This window comes from Melanerpes formicivorus, unplaced genomic scaffold (assembly GCF_026170545.1).
Source record: "Melanerpes formicivorus ecotype bairdi unplaced genomic scaffold, bMelFor1.0.p_v2 SCAF_17, whole genome shotgun sequence".
In the NCBI taxonomy this organism is placed as follows: domain Eukaryota; kingdom Metazoa; phylum Chordata; class Aves; order Piciformes; family Picidae; genus Melanerpes; species Melanerpes formicivorus.
In genome coordinates, this window is record NW_027142369.1 from 7,131,471 (window position 1) to 7,151,643 (window position 20,173).

The window sequence follows — 20,173 nt, forward strand, 5'->3', positions numbered from 1 at the left end:
ACTGTAGAAAGACAGAAAAATATTTTGAGTGGCATATTTCACTAAGATCATAGACCTAAGGAACACATCCCTGTAATTTTTACCATTGTATACCAGTGAGCAGACCTTTGCATTCAGTGTTGCCTTGCTCTGCTTCCAACAGACCCTTCTAAAGATTACATGCAAACAGCAGAACCAAAAGCAACTCCTGTGCCTCCTGCTACAGAACCCATGTTGAAATAAAAAGACAGACACTGCCACAGGGAAATTTTGGAGAACTAACAATTGCTTTGGCCACAGAACCCTAAGAGAGGCAAAAAGCCAGAGGCATTTGTAAGGGAAAAGACGGAGGATGTCATAGGTGCTCAGAAGTGAGAAACACACTATAAATGATTTCTTGCTGATTATGTTGCCTAAATACTTCAGTGCTGTAAAGATGTAGGTGCTTTGAAATCACTTTACTGAAAACAAAATCCCATTTCAGGAGCAACTTATCCTATTCCAATGGCTGCTGAGTTGCATCACTGAGTCAGGGTGGACTTTGGCTGAGTGTACAACTTATAATCAAAATGGAGTCCTCACTCCTCTGGAAATGTGACATGAGGAACACCCAGTGTTCAGGGTCCTAAACCTCATTTCAGGTATCTGATGACTCAGCCCAACCCTTCCCTGCCAGTAAGCTTTGTAAAAGCATACAGCTACTATAGTCACTGCCTCTCTGCAAATGTCATCATAAGGTCACATCCACTGAATATAACCAAAAGAGGAATCAGTCAGAGGGAACAAGAAATGCTAACATGAAGGGAACACAACCCAAAGGCTATATAAGCAAATACGTATTCCTTGGAGGAAGTGGGAAAGCATAATCATTCTCTTTTAGTTTCTTTTTGCTGTGCAAATATAATTTATCTTACATTATAATATATGTTAGTAAGAATTCTAATGGAAGATTTGTCTTTTTCTTGACCTTTACAACATTCAGAGATGTTCTTGCAACCCCCTTGCTCTGTGGCTCTTGCAGCAGAGCAGAAGGATGAGAATGACAACATGAGACACAAGCTGCTGTGAACAGCAAAGGTCCCAGGAAACACAGTGATTCTAAAATGTCATTGATGGAAAAGTGAAATGAATTTTGATGGAAACCACCCTTTCCACAGTTTTTTCAAAATACACAATGAGTGTTTACATCTCCAAACTATCCTTTGGGCTAGGTTATGAACGACATTTCTTTTGATGCATTTGTCTGGTACCCTTTCATTCTTTTAAGACTGATTTGTTTCTAACTGTTGTGCCTGCTGTATACAATAAAAGCTGTTGCATTGTCCTTTTTCCTTTCTCTCAATGACATGACAACAGCAGGCTCTCTAGATACAGGTCTGTCTTTGTGCTACTATTGTCACAAATAAACAGCCTCCCAAAAAACCCCAAAAGATACCCCTACCTAAATTCAGCCTCTCTCAGAAATAAATATCTGTAACTTCAAGCGCAATGAAGTTCAAGGAAGTACTACTTTCTATATGGCTGAAGTTAAACTAAGGGTAGCAGCTTCTCCTGGAGAGACAAGGCAGAGCAAGACCCTCCTGTACACAGCCCCAGGGTGAAGTGCAAGGTTTTGGTTCCTAAAAGATGGGCTCCAGTCTTCTAGCCACCGCAGCTAGAAGTGAGCTCACAGCCATGGGCCAGAAATTCCAAGCAAGAGAACAATTGATTCTTGCTATGCTACACTGGCCGGCTCCCATCATGATATGGCCAGGCCTGGGACATCACCAGTTTCTGTGCGGATAAGAGATATGAAATAACCAGAACAGACTGTGCTAAAAGACGCTGTACCATCATCTCTTTATTTACCCAGTGCTGGTTTTTCTGGGCAGTAAAATTCATACAATATTTGAAGCCCTGATCAAATAAACTGTTCTTTATACTGCAACTGAGAAAGCTTCACTGTTCTGCACTGACTGTTTTGAGCATTCATGAAAGAGGACCAGAGATTTGGACCTCTGCTAAGTTCAAATCACAATGCAACAGGTTTGTTTTATAGGGCTGACATTTGATTATTTGCCCTACATCTTTCAGGTTAAATTTAGAACTAAATTTAGGACAAGTGTCTGGACAGAATGCCATATGACACCAGCATATATCTGTCATACAACATGCCATGTGAGCGGGTAATGTTCAACCCAGTTAAAAATAACTGTACGCTTACCTAATTCAGCAGGCTTCTGGACTCTATCTACTGAACTGGTATGCAGGCAGTGCAATAATAAGGGTCACAAGTACACTGAGAGAAGAGACAGCACTAAAAGCAAGAAGACAGGATTCTTTTCCCCCCCTGTGTTTGTCCTTTATGTTTTTGTATCAAGTAGCAATTGCGTCATAGTAATCTATGCATAACAGTCTAGATTATCTTAAAATGGAAGAGAATGGTTACATTAGAGTGGAATTATGAAAAAGATTGTAGAGTTTTTTTTTCCCACAGTGGGAAATCTCGGATTCCTCCAGCATGGAGATAAATGGCTGTTAAAATTCACACCCTAAGCTCAGAAGAGGACAGATTCTTTCACAGTTAAGATACAGCTTGCTACATACATGGTTTTCTCAGTTACAAAAGAATTAGATGGACACCTGTCCATCTGGCTGAGACAGACCCAGATCTTCCAACTAAGCATAACTAGCTTTCTGATTTGTATTTGGAGATCATAGCTCTGGGGAAAACCTAAGCACAGTTAAGAAACATGCTATACAAATGCCATAACTACAAATGAGATGAAAAATTAGTTTAACACCTTTATTGATGAAATGAGAAGCAGTACGATGGCATGGATTAAGGCTGGAGTAAAGAGCTGAACTTCAGTCAGGCTGCCTTGATATAACCAAGAACTGTAGTGATTAACTGGATGCATTTTCTCTGGTGGGGCTCCTGCTGTGCTTTTGTCCTTGGGCATTTTTCTAGGCCCACTTTGCTGATAAGGAAAGGTTAGTGTGTTTTCACCAGGGATGGCAGGGCTGTCAATGCTTTGGCCACTTGTGGGGGATGACCATCAATGCTGAATTCTCCTCTGGTGTGAGGGACTGGAAGTCTCCATGGCTTCTTGTTGCAGAAAAGTCCTCATAGGTCTCCAGCTGGTGCACAAAATCCCTGTCCACCTATGTCCCTGGAGCTACAGCCTGGCAAAGAGAAGGTCACCAAGGTAAGAGAAAACACTGAATGCTACCAGCCATCAAATGAAGTTGGCAGCAGCTTGAGTGTTCAAATAAGTCATTACCAGGGTGCAGTGAGAGCATGCAGGCAGTGTGCAGAGCTGCTGAGTTAGCACTGGGAGAGTGTGGCGTACTGATGCTCCTGTGGCTGACATGCAAGGAGAGGGGTTTGTTTCAGGGCATTAGTAATGGGATACAAACAGCTCTCTAGGTCACCAGACTAAAGCTGGTGCAGCCCAAATGCAGGGGCTGATACCTGACATCTTTCCAGTAGCTGGTGGGAGCACAAGCAGGCTTAACATGAATGTGGGAGCAGGGTACACAATCACATCGTGGGTTATAGAAGATATTGCCTGGTCTGCTCAGCCAAAAAACTCTCACCTTCATGTTGGACAGTCTTCTAGGATTAGATCAAGGCATCTTACTATGTCAACAGAATCACAGAATGGTACCTCCAGAGGTCATGTAGCCCCTATCTATCTACTTTGTGCTTGCTCTCAAGACACTTCACTGTGAGAACATACCAGCACAATGCCTTTCAACAGTGCTTAAATCATGTTTACCATGTTTTCTTCTAATGACCTGAGATTGTGAGACAAGTTTAGATGTTTTAAGCTACTCACACTTTATACCAGTGTAGGTGGGAGCATGCGGTGTCAAAGATATTTTAACTGAAATGCTGCAAAGACTGAGTCATTTATTGGTTGGCACATTCTGTTTCCATGAAAATGGTTTTGCTTTGTCTGCTGTGATTTTACATCATGTCTGTCACATTAGTTGTGGTCACCAACATGTATTGAGCATTAACCTCTGATATAATCTCATGTTCTGTTGTTTGCTACCTAAAAATCAATCAGCCCAGTGGTCAGCTTAAGTAGATCCCATAGATTGTCTCTGACAGTGGTGGGTTAAGAGCATTTGCAAGAAACTTTTGGAGTATAAAATGTTCCCCTAGAGACATTCTGCCAGCTCATAAATGCTGGCTTGAATATTCAAAACTTGGCACTTTGCAACTTTTCAGAATATTTTCTCCATTATTTATTTCTCAACATTCCTGTTTTCTTCTAACATTGAACTCAAATTTGAATCTTGCTAAGGTGACATTTTGAAGCAATGAGTCCCAGAGCCACATTTCTGTTTGGTTGTTGTCAAAACTTCAGACCACCTCTTTCTGGGTACCAACAGGGACCCATGTGTGGCTTTGAACACCAGGAGCTGAGATCTCCACCCCTGATTTATGCTGCCACTGAGAGCCAGACAAAGGGAAAGTAAGGCTGCATGCACCAGCCTAGCACTTGACCCAGTGAGTCATACGGAAATGACACTGGGGCATGTTGCAAATGCTGAGTTCAGGCTGCACAGGAAGCTGTGGCTACCTTTAATACAAAGTCATAGGAAAAACAACCACAATGCAACAAACCAGAGAAGCTTCATACTCTAGAATTCAGTGAACATGCCAGCACACTCATTGCATCTGTCACCAGCAGAGCTTCAGCCACATTCATGTCTGGGAATAGCCAGAACACTCCTGTCACAAAAAAAAAGGAGATTGATAGTGTGAATTTTCACCAGCGTTATGAAATGTCTCTGGCTATTGGTTCACTGCTCAGGTTGTGAATGGGAAAGGAGTGTTTCATAATAATTTTATTAATAAATAATACTATTTTTCTGAAAAAGAGAAATATTTAGCAGAAACCACTGGAGAGTTCTGTCTTCACCAATTGTCTTTGTTGCCACAAACCATACCACATGTTCAGCCTCAGGTTCTGTTTGTTGCTGCTCTGCATCACATCTGTATAACAAAGCCTGAGAACCAGTACTGGTTTTGTGGTATGCTCAGGTTTATTGGTCCAATACCAGAGAAGCTGATGGGGTCACACTAGAGTAGCCGAGTACAGAGCAAGCAGTCAAAATCCACTAAAGTCTCATAACACAATGGAAATAACACATATAAACATACAAAAAAAGAATATACCAACCAGGCATTATCAATAACTTTCTCTTAGTGTAATTATATTTTATTATTTATGACAAACTGTTATTGTCTCTCCTGACCCTCCTATCATGCAAAACACACACAAGTAAGCACTTGTTTTCTCTCTGCAGATATATGTACACATGTACATCTTACTGGAAATCTGTTGTACTTGGGTGAAGAGTATGAAGTCCATTACCTGAGGTATCCATTCCAGGTACAAATTAATTTGGCAAGACAGTAGCTGAGGAAAATAATATGGAAAGTATGGGTGCTCTCCAGCTTTCAGCTTATTGTTGTCTACAACTACCTGAAGGGAGGTTGCAGCCAGGTGGAGGTTAGTCTCTTCTCCTGGGCAGCCACCACCAGAACAAGAGGACACAGTCTCAAGCTGCACCAGGGGAGGTTTAGGCTGGATGTTAGGAAGAAGTTCTTCATAGAAAGAGTTATTTGCCATTGGAATGGGCTGCCCAGGGAGGTGGTGGAGTCACCATCACTGGAGGTGTTTAGGAAGAGGCTGGATTGGGTGCTTGGTTTAGTTGATTAGATAGTGTTGGATGATAGGTTTGACTCGATGATCTCAAAGGTCTTTTCCAACCTGATTAAGTCTATTCTATTCTATTCTATTCTTCTTAATGTGACAATATCGCTAAAACTCTATTTCCAGATGCTTTCCATTCATCCTTAAGTTCTTCATTGGATGCTGCAAAATTCACAGACCAGGCCAGGGAATGCAGTGTTTTGAATTTACTTATTTAAATAACAACCAAATCTTTAACTACTAGAAATCAATATTTCCCTGTTTGTTTTAATGGCAGTGTACGGATTTGTTTCCAATGAAGGTGCAGCTTGAGCTGAAGAGCACAAGCCCTTCAGGGAGAGACATGTATGTTCCATTAAGAGATTAAAAAAATGTGTTTCAGATCTGTAGAGTAATGGGACATGGGAACAGCATACATTGATTTGCTTTATGAAGTTCTGAAGACATGAATACTTTTCCTTCTGATCTTCAGAGTGATATCCTACAACTTGTGAAAAACAATCTGTAAGGCTTCAGGCTCTTTGGAGATGAGTGAAAAGCTCTCTACTGATCCCATGTGATTCAGGGCAATGTTCTGACACAAATTGTACATTCACAATTATAAAATAGACCTGCAAAGGACCTGATGATGTACTTGTGCATAGAGCCACTACTCCATGTGAGCACCAATGAGATACAAAAAATAGGTGTATTTTTTGCACATGGTTTGTCCAAATAGGAGCAAGCAGAAAAGGATTTTGTCTTAGGAAGTATATGTGTGGACAGGTCAGAGTTCTGTACTGGTTAAACATCCTCAGGAAAAAATAATCAGAAAAATTAGGAGCACTGTATGCATATTAGCAGAAAACAAAAATTACAAAAAAAGTAATAAAGTTATAGCTACATATAAATAAAATGGCCAAACCCATATGTATTGGACTCTGCACCTCTCTTGCTTATTTCACACTAAGGTGGTCAAGCAGTTTCTGAAAAAAAACAAAGAAATCTAACCCTAACCCTCAAACTCTGTTTGCAGCATTTATATTCTGATGGTATACTGGGAACTGATTATACTTCTGGTGGTATACTGGGAACTGATTATACTTCTGGTGGTATACTGGGAATTGATTATACTGAATTTTTTTTCAGTTGATTTTGAAGCTTTCAGGCTGAAATACTCCCTGAGGTGTTATGTGTGGCTAGAGAGGGACATTTGCCTAGATAAGAGTGTTAATATGGCTTGGCAGATATCTGCATAGCGGCATGCACAAGAAATATTTGCCAGGCCAAGCCCTGAGGTCTGTGACCACCTGCCTCATCATCTCTGGCTGAACACAGCCACGGCCATTAGAGGAACAGGACTGGCCACCATGGGCAGGAACACAGCTCCCCACAGCTTCCACCTCCTCAGTGGAGATCAGCAGGAGACTTGCAACCATCTTGAAATTTGTATTGCTTCAAAGCATAGTTTGGTACAACTAAAATAAAGGCTATTGAATTGTGGTGATGCAGGCAGAGGCTGTTAAAACTTTTCTTCCCCTGCTCTGCTCCCTCCCTTTGTAGAAGTCATCAAACTACAGGTGGCTTAGTGCATACAGCATGCACATTGGAAAGATTACTACTGTGCACCCAACTCATCATGAGCAATCCAATATTTGCTGCAGCTGCAGAAGAGCAAAAGAAACATTTTACTAACACAGCTGGGTGAATACAGGTAGGTGACTCAAATTCAACCACCACCATCCCTTTGAATTTAGAAGAATTAATGGGGAACATACTGGTTGAAAATTTTCAGCAACAGCACTGTTTCTAAAGAATTTAGGACAAAAAGGAAGAATAATTAAGTAGTAACTTTTCTGTATATGAAGAACAGCTGGAAACTTAGTGCCATGCATTTAAAGGTGGGATCTCAGAAAAGAGAAACAAACAGGGATGATGTCAGTAGGTAATGACTGAATTTAAATCTGTCTTGCAACATGGTGAAAGGGGATTGCAGAAGGCAGTGAGATGACTCATCATGGCAAAATCAGGATTTATAGCAGATAATAAGGAGCCAATGAAAATAAAAACAGGACAACACCATGCATAATACAACACATATGTGCACAGCTTTTTGACTCAGGCCCAGAAAAGCCTGGGCCAGCTCTGGGAAACCAAGTATGTGCAGCTGCTGCTCACACATGAGTCTGTCTAATCCATCTCTTGACTGTAATGTGCCTACTACTGTGGTATCTATTCATATACTGCAGAGCTCTGAGACATATATTATTGACCTGCTTTATCTAACTTGCTGTCCAAACCTACTCACCTAGCTGCTTACATTTAGCAGACTTGCCCATTTGCCTTCTCAAAATGATGCCAAGGATCCAAGGGGCACAGTCCTTCTCATGTGATGGTAGCATTCCTTTCCAGTAAAGTGCCTCACCAAAAGAATTAGCAGCACATCAGACATGCTCATTAGTTTTGCACATCTCAAGACCATTCTCTTGCAGTTTGCCGTCAAGGACCTCCACCCCTGCTAACAAAAAGCTCCAAACTTCCAAAATTTATAACCATAAGTATATCAAACCCATAGGATCACTTAAGACATTTTGAATTGGAGTAATCCTGTAACAGAAGCCTCATTTTTCATTCCCTGTCTGCTAGACTTATTCTGTGCCCAGTGTAAAATCAATAGCTGGGACCATGTAGATTTCCCATCCTATCTCTTATGAGATCAGGTACTTTCTCCAAGATTCCAACAGCCATCTCCACTGAATTAATCTCTGAAGATGAAGCAGGACAAGCATTTCATCTGAAGAAAATCCTCAGGAGCTGTTCAGTATTCCTCACACTCTGAATTATACTGATAAATACATGTCAATCTGCCCTATCAGGATCTGGACTTGCAGATCTATAACATTTCAAATCTGCAGAGTTAAACATTGACGTAAAACTTAAGAGAGAGGTATGATATAAAGGCTGTTGTGTTGGTTCTGGGTTAGAAAACTCTCCTGCCTGCTGAAAGCTTTTCTCCATTCTCTTGTGTAATATGAAAGAATCAAATCGAATCGAATAGAATCGAATAGACCAGGTTGGAAGAGACCTTCAAGATCATCGTGTCCAACCTATCATCCAACACCACCTAATCAACTAAACCATGAAACTAGCACCCTATCAAGTCTCCTCCTGTGTTTTGCTGCCTGGCCCCTGAGTGCAGTACTAAAGCATAGTCTTTGCACTAACTTGTCAGGAAGCTGGACAGATCTGTTTTATATCCCCTTACTCTGTATTTAGTCCACTTTGTCCTCTTAAGGAGCCCTGCCCAAATATATATATATTTATAAAAACGCCCATTCATTTTGTACACAGAACATTTCAAAGTGCAGTCATCTCTGTAAACACTCAGACCAAAACCCCTTTGGCATTGAAACTGCTGATGCCAGAGCAATGAAAGAGACTCCTTGCCTTTTTTCTTTTTTCCACAGAATCCCTTCTCATCTTTGCTATCATGCTACCAAGCAGAGCTATGCACCACATACCATTACTATTATCAGGGTTAAGAAATGTATTAGGAAAAAGCATCTCATCACTGCAACCTGATAATTCTCATATAAGGTCTGATTCCAGAAGCAAATTCTTGATCCATTTGTAAACATGTTTGTTCTTTAAAAAGGCAAAATCTAATAAAATACATTTTTGTTACACTGCCATTTAACTTCATGTTGAACCTAAAAGAAATATTGAAATAATTAAAATTACTGAAATTACCTCACTTCATGAAAAAAAAAAAAATCCCAATAGTGTAATTGTTTTTGAAGCAAATCAAGCTTAATAACAAATCATAATATTAAAATTAGAATAAACTTTATTAGAATAAACCAAACAAGGTTGGAAGAGACCTTCAAGATCATCGTGTCCAACCCATCAACCAATCCAACCCACCCAAACAGCTAACCCATGGCACCAAGCACCCCATCAAGTCTCCTGAACACCTTCAATGACGGCAACTCCACCACCTCCCTGGGCAACTCATTCCATAGCGCAATCACTCTTTCTGTATAGAACTTCTTCCTAACATCCAACCTGAACCTCCCCTGGCGCAGCCTGAGACTGTGTCCTCTTGTTCTGGTACTGGGTGCCTGGGAGAAGAGACCATCATCAGCCTGTCTACAACCTCCCTTCAGGTAGTTGTAGAGAGTGATAAGGTCACCCCTGAGTCTCCTCTTCTCCAGGCTAAGCAGCCCCAGCTCCCTCAGCCTCTCCTCATAGGGCTTGTGTTCCAAACCCCTCATTCTCCCATTATCAATAAATTCTCCCATTATCAACTCATAAGTATTTAAAGAACTCATATCATCACTGCGTTCAGTATGCTGAGGGCAAATCCATTAGTCCTCAGCTCTTCTAATTGACCCAATTATGATGCCAACAAATACACTCAATTCCTTTACAATTTACATCATCATCATTGAGCTTATCATAGAATCACAGAATCACAGTATCACCAAGGTTGGAAGAGACCTCAAAGATCATCAAGTCCAACCTGTCACCACAGACCCCATGACTAAACCATAGCACCAAGTACCATGTCCAATCCCCTCTTGAACACCTCCAGGGATGGTGAATCCACCACCTCCCTGGGCAAGGAATTCAATAATTGTGTCTCAATAGAAAACCAGTAACTAGAAATAGTATCAAAAGAAATCTGATGAATGTTGTTGCATGATCAGTCTTTGCTGCCAAATAAATAATGACAATTTTTTACAAAGTCATTTTAGTAGTATCCTTGCTGACACAAACATCTTGTCCTACATCGGTGGTGTTACTCACTAACAGTAGAGTCCAAAACTGAAATGAAACTAATCAAGGCAACCTACAATTATATCCTGCATGGCCTAGGTGATAGACAGTGTCATTAGTACTAACATATGGTCAGTCTCTTCCTCTGGTCTCCAGGGCAGGAAAAGAGAAGTGTCCAAAACCCTTTGAGAAATGCTCTTGCTCTTCTTACTGTCATGGTGTGGGCACGAGGCCAGAAAGCCTGGTAATCCTGCACAAGATTCAGTTCTTCTGCATGTCCTTGGGTAACTCTTCTTTAACAGCTTTACACAGAGAAGATCAGCTATGAACTCTTTTCTAAGAGCAAAATGCCTGCTGAAGCCAGATGCCATTTCACCATGTACTTTGAAGTGAGCACTGAGTAAGACATTAATAACTTGGGCAATATTCTGGTTGATTTGATTGTTGCATATTTTCCCAAGACCAGACAGGACAAAGGTGTTATTCACATCGCCATCGTCCATGAGGTCCAACAAATCTCTTTTCCTATCCATGTGTATGTCAGAGAATCTCAGGACATGGGATTCTCTCCTTAAATCAAAGCAAGCTCTTAACTCTTAACAAAGTGATGCCTTCTCAGTGTACCAGCTAGGTCTCAGTCAAGCTCACTCCAGGTGTTTCCAGCTATTTGTTTGTTGTAATTTCAATCCAAGTTTGGGTCCCTGAGAAGTGAGAATGTGGCACTGTGTTCTTTATTAAAATAGTACAATACAGTTTATAACAGTTGAGGTGAGATAGTCTTATGTGTACAGGAAGCCAAGCATACAGTAGATTCAAAGTTTCTGTTCAGATCTGAGCTGAGCCACATTTTTGTATGTAGAATTCCCTCAATGAAAATTACACATCAAAAAAATTGAGCTTTTTTTTTCTCCATACAGCAGCAAATCCATCATCAGAAAGAGATAACAAATCATGATGCAACCAGACAAAAAACATATACTGTATCAAGTCTTCAACAATAGCATCTGTAGTTATAGACGACCATTTGGTTGATGACATGTTCAAGATCTACCTCAGCTCTACCTCTGTAGAGCTTTTGTGGACTGTACCGAACTCTCAGGATGTTTTATTTGTTCATCAGCTTATGTACAATTCTCATTCAGAATACAATAAGACCCATCAAAACCAAGCAAGGAAATCTGGGCTAGACACAATATAGGGCTGCAAGAACTGCTGACCTGGGCAATGCAAATCCTGATTTATATATATGGGGACTCAGGATTTGGGAGCTTAGGTTCCTTCTGCAGTCATTGAGGATTAGCTTCTGTTATCTAGCCTGGCTGTCAATAAAGAAACTATGGGGGTAGAGAAGCACTGCCTCCCCTTCCTGTAGTCATGTTTAAAACACAGTGGCTCTTACTGAATATTACTAGGGGCTTGGACCTGACAGCCTACTGCAACTCAATGGTGCAAAGCCCTCCAGGTTTAACCACCATGACACCAGCTGGGGCTTAACACTATATCAGCCACTTCCAACATGGCTCAGGTGTGAACAAAAGCATAAAGCTGCTCAACCTGAGCAGTGCTGGGTGTACGGACACAAAGAGCTTGCAGCTGCTCGGAGACTCTCAATGCCTAATGAGGAGTGCTAAGCAGCATAGGCATTGCCAGCATTACAGGGCTTTCAAGAGGCTGTAGCTTGCAGTGACAGTATGCAAAGGAAGGGCTCCAACATAGATGCAGCCCAAGCTCCCATTACATTCAGTGATACATTGTTCAAGACCTCTATTCTCTTATTACAAACTTTCTTCTAATTGACTCTTGGCCCTTTATTGCTTTTGCTGCCAATTCTGTCCTGTAGTTTAACTGGCCTTTCGTTCTCCCTGGTGCTATGCCCTTGTGTTATTTATAGAAAGCACTAATATCCACCCTGGGATACTTTTTGGAATTCATCCAGCCAAACTCTCCTTGTCCCGGACAGGCTCAGTTCCACTGCTCTGATCAGTTCTCCCTGCCTGCACCTGTCTGGGCAGCATCTGCCTTTTGTGTCCACTCCACACAATATTTGGGAGTAGATCTAATTTATGTCTAATACTGCAGAATATTAACACTTGCTAGTGTTATGATTATTAGCATTACTATTAATTCAGGAGGCCACTGGGAAGCTGAACTGTCAGAAATGCCAGATTTCTGCCTCAAAGGATGGCTGGTTTTGTATACTCCTCCACCATCTTGGAAATCCTCTTTGTGCAACACAGCACAACAAAAAGCTCTTTTGACACCAAGAGAACCTTTTACAGCATACTTACTTCTCAGTGTTTGAACTAACTCTTCTAAAACACTCCTGTGTATTCCTTCATTTTATTTGCAGCAAATCTAGAAAGTTGCTAGATACGATGTGTATGAAGATTTCCTACCATAAAACACTGACAAACTCCCTGTTATTAAGTGTTCTTCCATGGCACCTGCTGGCTCTTCTACTGTAATAACAGCAACTGGCATTGCATCCCTTTGCTCCTGAGCTGTAAATGCCCAGTAAATACAGTCACCAGCAATCAGCTGTGCAGAGAGGTGTGCTAGGGAGTAGCTGGAAGCTCAGACTGACTTTTCTGAGGCTGAGCCTGATGCCCAGTCATAACCATCAAGCTATAGCTAAAGGACAAGGGAGACAGATCCTTTCTATGATATCTGCATCTCCGTTTGACCCTGGGATCTGTGTAGCCTTATGTCTGGGAACTAAAAGCGCATGCTTCTCCAGCTGACACCAGCAACAGAGACAGAAATCTTCAATTTATCAATGGAACTGTGCTTGGGAAGTAAGTCAATACTGTATAGTGCAGGTTAGCAGCATCACCGTAAGTTAAGTAGTGATGTTGTCTGCTCAGGAATTAGGTTAGTCCAAGATGACATGAAGCTGCTGAAAGGATTCACAAAGTATGTGTTTAATTTCTGCATTGCTGTGTTTGCCCACTATTGAAGATGAGACCTAAAACGTGCCCCTTGCACAGGTAGCTTCTAGACCTGCAGGCTCCCACCAGGTACTGCAGTCAGCAGGGCTGCTGCATCTAAAGAAGAGGGCAGTGTTTCTTGGACTGCTTCATCATACTATCACTGCAAGCACTCTGAGCCCCATGACTTCCTTTCTTCCCATTTCTGTTGTTGGTATTTAGCTCTTTTGTGCTCCTGTCTCCATGTAACACTCAGACAGAGACAACCTGGAGAAATCTTCCTGGACAAGTTGCAGCCCATTGAGCTTGCTTATCACTTTTTCATAGATCAGAAAGCCCCCAGGACTTCAGTTTTGATCATGGTTAGATTCTGTCCCTCCAGGTGACTGTGAACCTTGCTCTAAAACAGTATCAGAGCACATGCTTGCATAGGAGTGGTGTGGATGTCAGATAGTTTTGAATTTCTGCTTCCACCCTTCTGTGACAGTCTGTTATTCTCCACTTATTTATTAGAACATTAGCATTGCAGCTGAAGAGGCTCCAGACTCTTTTATAGCTCTATGTTTTCCAGCAAATTGGTTGTGACCCCTGCAGCTCCATGCAAGGCAACCAAGAGGATTGTGATATGTCAAAACATTTATTACACTATCAAATGAGTACAGTACTGGTCCCTGACCCACCCCCCTTACATGTCTAAGGTCAGCTATGCTCTGTCAGCTTCTCCAAACAAGCAAATCAGTCCAAAAAGCTTTGATACTTTTCCTCTTGCTTTTATTACAAATATATTGCTGTCAAGGGAATATTTGTGTTAGAATGCTGGGGGCCACCACCCACTGGAGAATGTTAAACATAGATCCAGCTTGCAAAAAGATCATTTGATGTAGATGGGCCCATATGTCTTTTAAAGCTGTATTTAACTACTTAAATTATTGTCTTCTAAGTAAATTCATTAGTGTGTCATTTACATACAGGTAAAGGACCTGTGTATCACTACCAAAAGCTCTAATCCTGTTCAGTTACACATACCTTACAGAAGATGCATTAAATGCATTTTCTTAAGTCCTACCTGAATTCTTTCAAACATTTCAGGTTTGGGGGATTTCAGTCCAGTTTCAGTCTGAAGTGAAAATTCTGCACCAAAAGTTTTATCAGCAGGAGCTATTTAACACATAGGCAGGTGTTAAGCCTATAAATAGTTTATCTCTTGGCAACATTTAGACCCTGAGCCATGAAAAAATCTCTGGCTTGCTTTAACTATGAGGTCAAGTCTGTTTGAAGGAATAGTCTGTTTATAGGACACAAGTCCTCAGGCAGACTTTTCAAAAACCCAAACCCACAAACCCAATCCAAACCCCAAAATAAACACGTTAGCTTAAAAACCTGTTTCACTTATTTGTGTAAAATCTCACCTTGGATTAATTTCCTTCTTTGGTCACTACAGATTCTGTCTGTATTCATTCTGTGCTCATGAGCAACATCTTACATGGTGAAATTTTTTTCTCCTTTCTATCCTTATCACCTTATTTTCCAGAGATTAGATTCTCTGGGATCAGAAGTTCAAAACCCTCAGTGGTAGAGGTATGAAGTCAAATGCATTTCCTTGACAAAATGTTGAAATTAGATCACTTCCAGTTGCCTTTTCTTACCTTTCCACATTTTCTGTGTAAAATAGGGTGTTTTCTTTTGTCTGACACCGATCAGCAGAAGCACTTCATATAATTTTCTCACAGTTCAGATTATCTGATCCTTTGGACTCAGCAGATGAAGCAGCAGTCTCCAATGTCCAGGCAGGGGTGGGAAAGGAGGCACAATGTGTTGTTTTCCTAAAGAGTCTGTTTCAAGCCTCTTCAAAGATGCAGGGAAAGAACCTGAAAATGTGAAACTACCACATTTAAAAACCAATAAGCAAAAAGAACTCCCCATTTCTGTTTCTGGAATTCATGACTGTTGAGATGACCTCCAGATGCAGTAGAGGGGAGCAAGCTGAGTGCTGAGATAGGAGTGCTCCTAAATAGTCATCCTGAATCAATTCCCACTGCTAGACACACTCCCCAGCAGTGAGACTCGGCTGTTATACAGAGGTTCTGATCCTTCATGGATTTTGTAAGAAGCAGAGACATCCTCAGAGGTCCAGGAGTAGTCAAAATAGCATAATCTGCAGGAAGAAATCTGTACCTCAGCAGGATTTGGCCCCTACAATGCAAAGAAGGTAGATGTGGTAGATGGTAAGTGGCACCTACCTACCATTTCCCTGGTACTCTTCTACGGATTATTTGGAACATGGCGAGAACCTCAAGGTGAGAGCTATTATCAGGAAGCATGAGACTCTCTCAACTACAGTCTAGAACTTGTTAAATAATTTAGTCATCCTGTCATATGACTACAAAAAAAGCCCAGCATGACCTTGAAGCCTTGCTAATAGAAACATGATACCACAGAAAATGTAATGTTATTAAGCATGTTATTTTTGTTTTATAGGGTGGTATTTAGGTCAACAGAGTCACATCAACAAAACATCAAATTCTTTGTGGAGCTGAATGCTATCTTCTTGAAAAAAATAAATCCTTAGGCTGCAGACTCATGCATAACAGATAGAGAGGAGGACATTTCTCCAGTTATTGCTGATTGAAAATATGAAACATATCCCTCTCACTTGAACAGGCTAGGAAAAAATGCCTGTTGTCAAATGTGTGGTGTCAGTGGCCACTGCATAACCTGGATTCCTTCCCTGTGGGAAGTCTCTTATGGATACCAAGTGGGCTCCTGGAGGAAGGCCAAGTGCAATCCAGGCCACATCCATACACAAATTTGGTGACAGAAGCCTAATTTTGAGCCATGTTCACAAAATGTTGCTACTGAAGCTACTTTCTCTTGTTATAATATTAGTTAGGATACTTTTGGTTAACTCAATCATCCTTATTCCTTTTAATTGGGATAAATTAAGAAACCATGCCATTACTGGGAAGAGAAACCAGTCCTGCAAAAATGTGCCTCCTCAGATCATCACCCTAAATCAAATACTCCAGGCCAGGTTCCAAGGAGGCTCAAGTGGCTTGGGCTGTGTCTAGGTGGCACTGACTTTTCTGCTTGGCAGTGTATGAGCGCTGATATTAATGCTACTTGAGTTTACCTCAGTGTTGCTGGTAAGAGAAGAAGGTGGTCTTGTGGACCAGCTTAGCCTACATTTGTCCCAGCCCAGCTCTAGAGACAGGCTTGGTAAATTTGTGAAGACATTTATAGTCACTTGCATAATCATTTGGTAAGTGGAAGCCATCACAGCAGGCCACCTCTCTGCAAGTGAGAATCACAGCAGTGGGTGAGCTTTTTGCTTTCTCCATCCAGATGCTGATAAGGGAGCTTTTGCCACTTCAGATGATGGGCAATGGCTCATGAAAAAAACAAACAGCTGGAGTCACCTGGGAGAAAGGCCACTTCACATAGTAGATGAGCAGGTTGCATAGAGGCCAGTGGGAATCACAAGGAGGAAAATGTGACAAAAACAAAAGCAGAAGTATCATTGGGAAGCTCCCAAAAGAAAAAGAGGATCTCCCAAAGGGATTTGTACTGTGTTGGAGCCCTACTGTGTCACCTCAGGAGGAATGGCCTTTTCTGGGATCTTGTCAACCCAAGAGTCACTGCAAGGGGACAGAAATTCATGCAGGGCTTCTATGTAGGGGCAGAGCCAGAAACAGGCCAGGCTGCTGTCGGCCACCCCCTTGTACGCAGCCCTGGCAGGAGGTAGGATTCCTATCAAACTTGCACATGAGACAGGCAGGTAACAAGCAGAGTTTGAGAGAGGCACTTGTATGGCACTCCTCTACAAGAAGGAGGGAACACAGCTTCACAGTCAGCTAAACTCCCACTGACTCACCCTGCTCACCAAAGCACTCTGGCAAATGCAGTACCACCCAGCCTAGTAGCATTTATGATGAGATGAGGAGTATCAGGCTGTACGGGCAGTAGTGAGTAGTGTCTTACACAAACAGCTGAGAACAAGGAGCCCTACCAGTGAGTTATGAAGAGACTGGCAGGAAGTCTCCTACAAAGAACAATTTTTTTCCCATCTCCCACATTTTCTCTGAAAGTTAGAAGGCACAACTGAAATATGTCAACAGAAGATGCTAACAAGGGCTATGTATCAGCACCAGTGCATGCACCCATGTGTGTGTAGTACACACATTGCACAAAGCATTGCTACTCTCATCTGGCTGTCAGTCTGTAGCAGCAACAGTGATGAATCCACTTGCACTTCTTGGTCGAGATATGTTGCAGCATGTTCTTCAAAGCTGATCTTTTCAAGATTCAGCCCCTAGGAATGTAAACTTGAAGAGCACAGTATCCCTGGAGAAAGACACAGAGCACACAATTTGCTAGGATAAATAAATCCACTTGGAAACTGCCTAAGTTTAGCTATATATAGGCATTTCTAGAAAGTGAGAACTGCAATGGTTTTTCCATCAGTACTTGAAAGGCTTTCTCCAGGGATTCTCTCCCAAAGCCCTGTATCAAAGTGGTTAAGCAGAGTAATCCTGTCTTTGCAGAGATAACAGAGACATAGAGAAGTGATTGGTCAGAGGAGGAGCCAGGTAAAGGGCCACGATTAGCATCCAAAGACAGTTTCCATACTGTTACATGTTTTGGTTCTAACTCTGAGCTGTGCCTCAGCTCTTCTCAATCTTCAGATTAAATCCTGACCCTGCTGAGATTAAACAAATTCTTTTACGTTGCAAAACTAAAGAGGAAGGAAGAAATCAGCTCAGATCATGGTCTCAAAACCCAGACTGTGGACCTTGTCTGCATTTATGTGTTTTACTAGTACTCCAGGTTCAGGAGGAATCTAGTTAATGGAATACAGAAACAGTAATTTCTCCACTTTTCCTGCTCCACTGTGTCTGCACTCTTGGCTGCATTGTGTTCCTGCGAAGGGCAGCACAGCCCCACACTGAGACTATGGTGAGGGTACAGCCTGAGGAGAGCAGAGCTGTAGACTTAGATCTTGTAGGTTAGGAGTAAACTTGGCACAATTAATGGTTTCCTCTCTTTTTGAAGATTCATTTGTATCACACAGTGACAGAGCCTGATGAATCTGGAAAGCTGCAGTCTAGTTACGCAGGCCAGAGTCAGTGCAAGATGCTATGAAGAGGGCACGAAACAAGCTACTGGTGGACAGTGGTGGGATTATACAAAGTGAAAGCACCCACATAGCACTATTATGGATTAAGGCACTGCTGCTTCAACAGATTAATATTGTGAACCTCAACATCACAACAGCATATTCCATTCACAGCTCTTCTGCAGGCTGCCAAATCTATATACTAGAGCAAGGGTGCTGGTAAACACTACCAAATTGTAAAGGAAGCATCGGACGCTGCTTTGCATCACACTGCAGTCAAACAAGCCCTAGATTTCATCCTCACACTAGTCTAAACAGGAGAGCTGGTTGCTAAACTTTTGTTTCCCAAGAGCCGCCTAAGTGACTCACCAGCTGATGAAGCTGGAGGTATTCCTTGCAGGCAGCATCAAATTCTTTCAGATCTAGTCTCGAACTTGTCTTTTGTCTCAGTTCAAAGGTAGCATCAGTTTTAACAGCTCTGGCATCAAACCACTCTTCAAGCCCTCTTTGAGTCACCAAGAATTAGCCAGCTAGTAAAAGCCCAGCTGAGTATTGCTCATGCCTTGTTCATATTGCCAAACTCAACAAGGAGTGGTACTTACTGGTGCCAACACTGCTAACATTCAAGACAGGTAAGCAAGCAGAGGTAAAAGTTCCTAGTTCCTTGGCTGGCACGTGTGGAGCGGAGCCCAGAGCCCAAGTCTGCAGATTCACTTATGGTCTCCAAGATGCAGTATATTGCAGATTCTGCTCCCTTCTTGTCTTATGAATCCCAATCTACTGTAGGCAACTGCCGAAACAGGACTTGGTACTGCACTTCGCTCTTGCCCAGGCATTGCCATGAGATGTAATTTGAACCTCTCAACCCAAGGACAGGGAAAAAGCCTTAAATTAATTCATAGTCACCATGCCACTGGTAAGAGATGAACACTGCATCCTTGTGCTGCAGTGCTTTAAGAAAATCAGTGACTGCTTCTCTGCTCTGGGGCATGTTCCATATAGGGTTGGGTATTGGTGGCCCTGGCTCCTTGGTGGAAATACCACCTCCCTTCAAACCCAGATCAGCTGCCCAAGCTACAGGAAGGTAAGGGAGAACATAGGAATTCTTTATGTAATGTCCCTAGCAGTATTCCTTAGGTAATGCCTTACAGTGAGTGCAGGAGTTGTGAGCAAAAGAGAACTAAATAGTTGGCTCTGGGATCAGGTCCCACTTCACAGGCTGTTTTGTTTTTTTTGTTTTTTTTTCTTAATAGTACTAAATGATTGACCTGGGACTCTGGGAACTCGAGCTGGCATTTATCACTTCCCAGGGATGTGTTCCTCCCACAGGAGGCACTGTATTGTCACATGTATGTGAAACACCCCCTCAACCTGAAAAGCTGCTATCAGGGAGTATCATAATGCCATTGCCCCAAATAGCACCATTTCACCTTCATATCAGTGCAGCTGTCACTGCCTCTGGGTAGGAACTTAGTGTTGAGAAGTTTGCATCTCATCCCCCCATCTTCTCCAGTGAGGGCTCTTCATCTGAGACATGGGACAGTAGACTGGCTGGGACTGGGCTGCTCACTGAACTGCCCTGGATGACAGTTGTATAAAAATTGCCTTCTGATCACATGGAAGATGAGAAAAATACCTCTTGTCTAGCTGGTACCACAGTCCCATGTCCAATCAGTTCACGG

General features: G+C 42.0%; 1 long non-coding RNA gene across 2 annotated transcripts; it reads right to left on the reverse strand.

Moving 5' to 3' along the window:
- Positions 1-1,814: 1,814 nt before the first annotated feature.
- Positions 1,815-15,710, reverse strand: LOC137446503 (uncharacterized). 2 transcript variants are annotated; one of them, XR_010988660.1, is made up of 4 exons: positions 15,623-15,710; positions 15,025-15,246; positions 4,614-4,705; positions 1,815-3,144 (listed from the first exon to the last, which is right to left on the reverse strand). It is a non-coding gene; the product is annotated as an uncharacterized lncRNA (long non-coding RNA). The 2 variants fall into 2 exon arrangements; XR_010988659.1 differs by having other exon boundaries at positions 15,619-15,702.
- Positions 15,711-20,173: the final 4,463 nt, after the last annotated feature.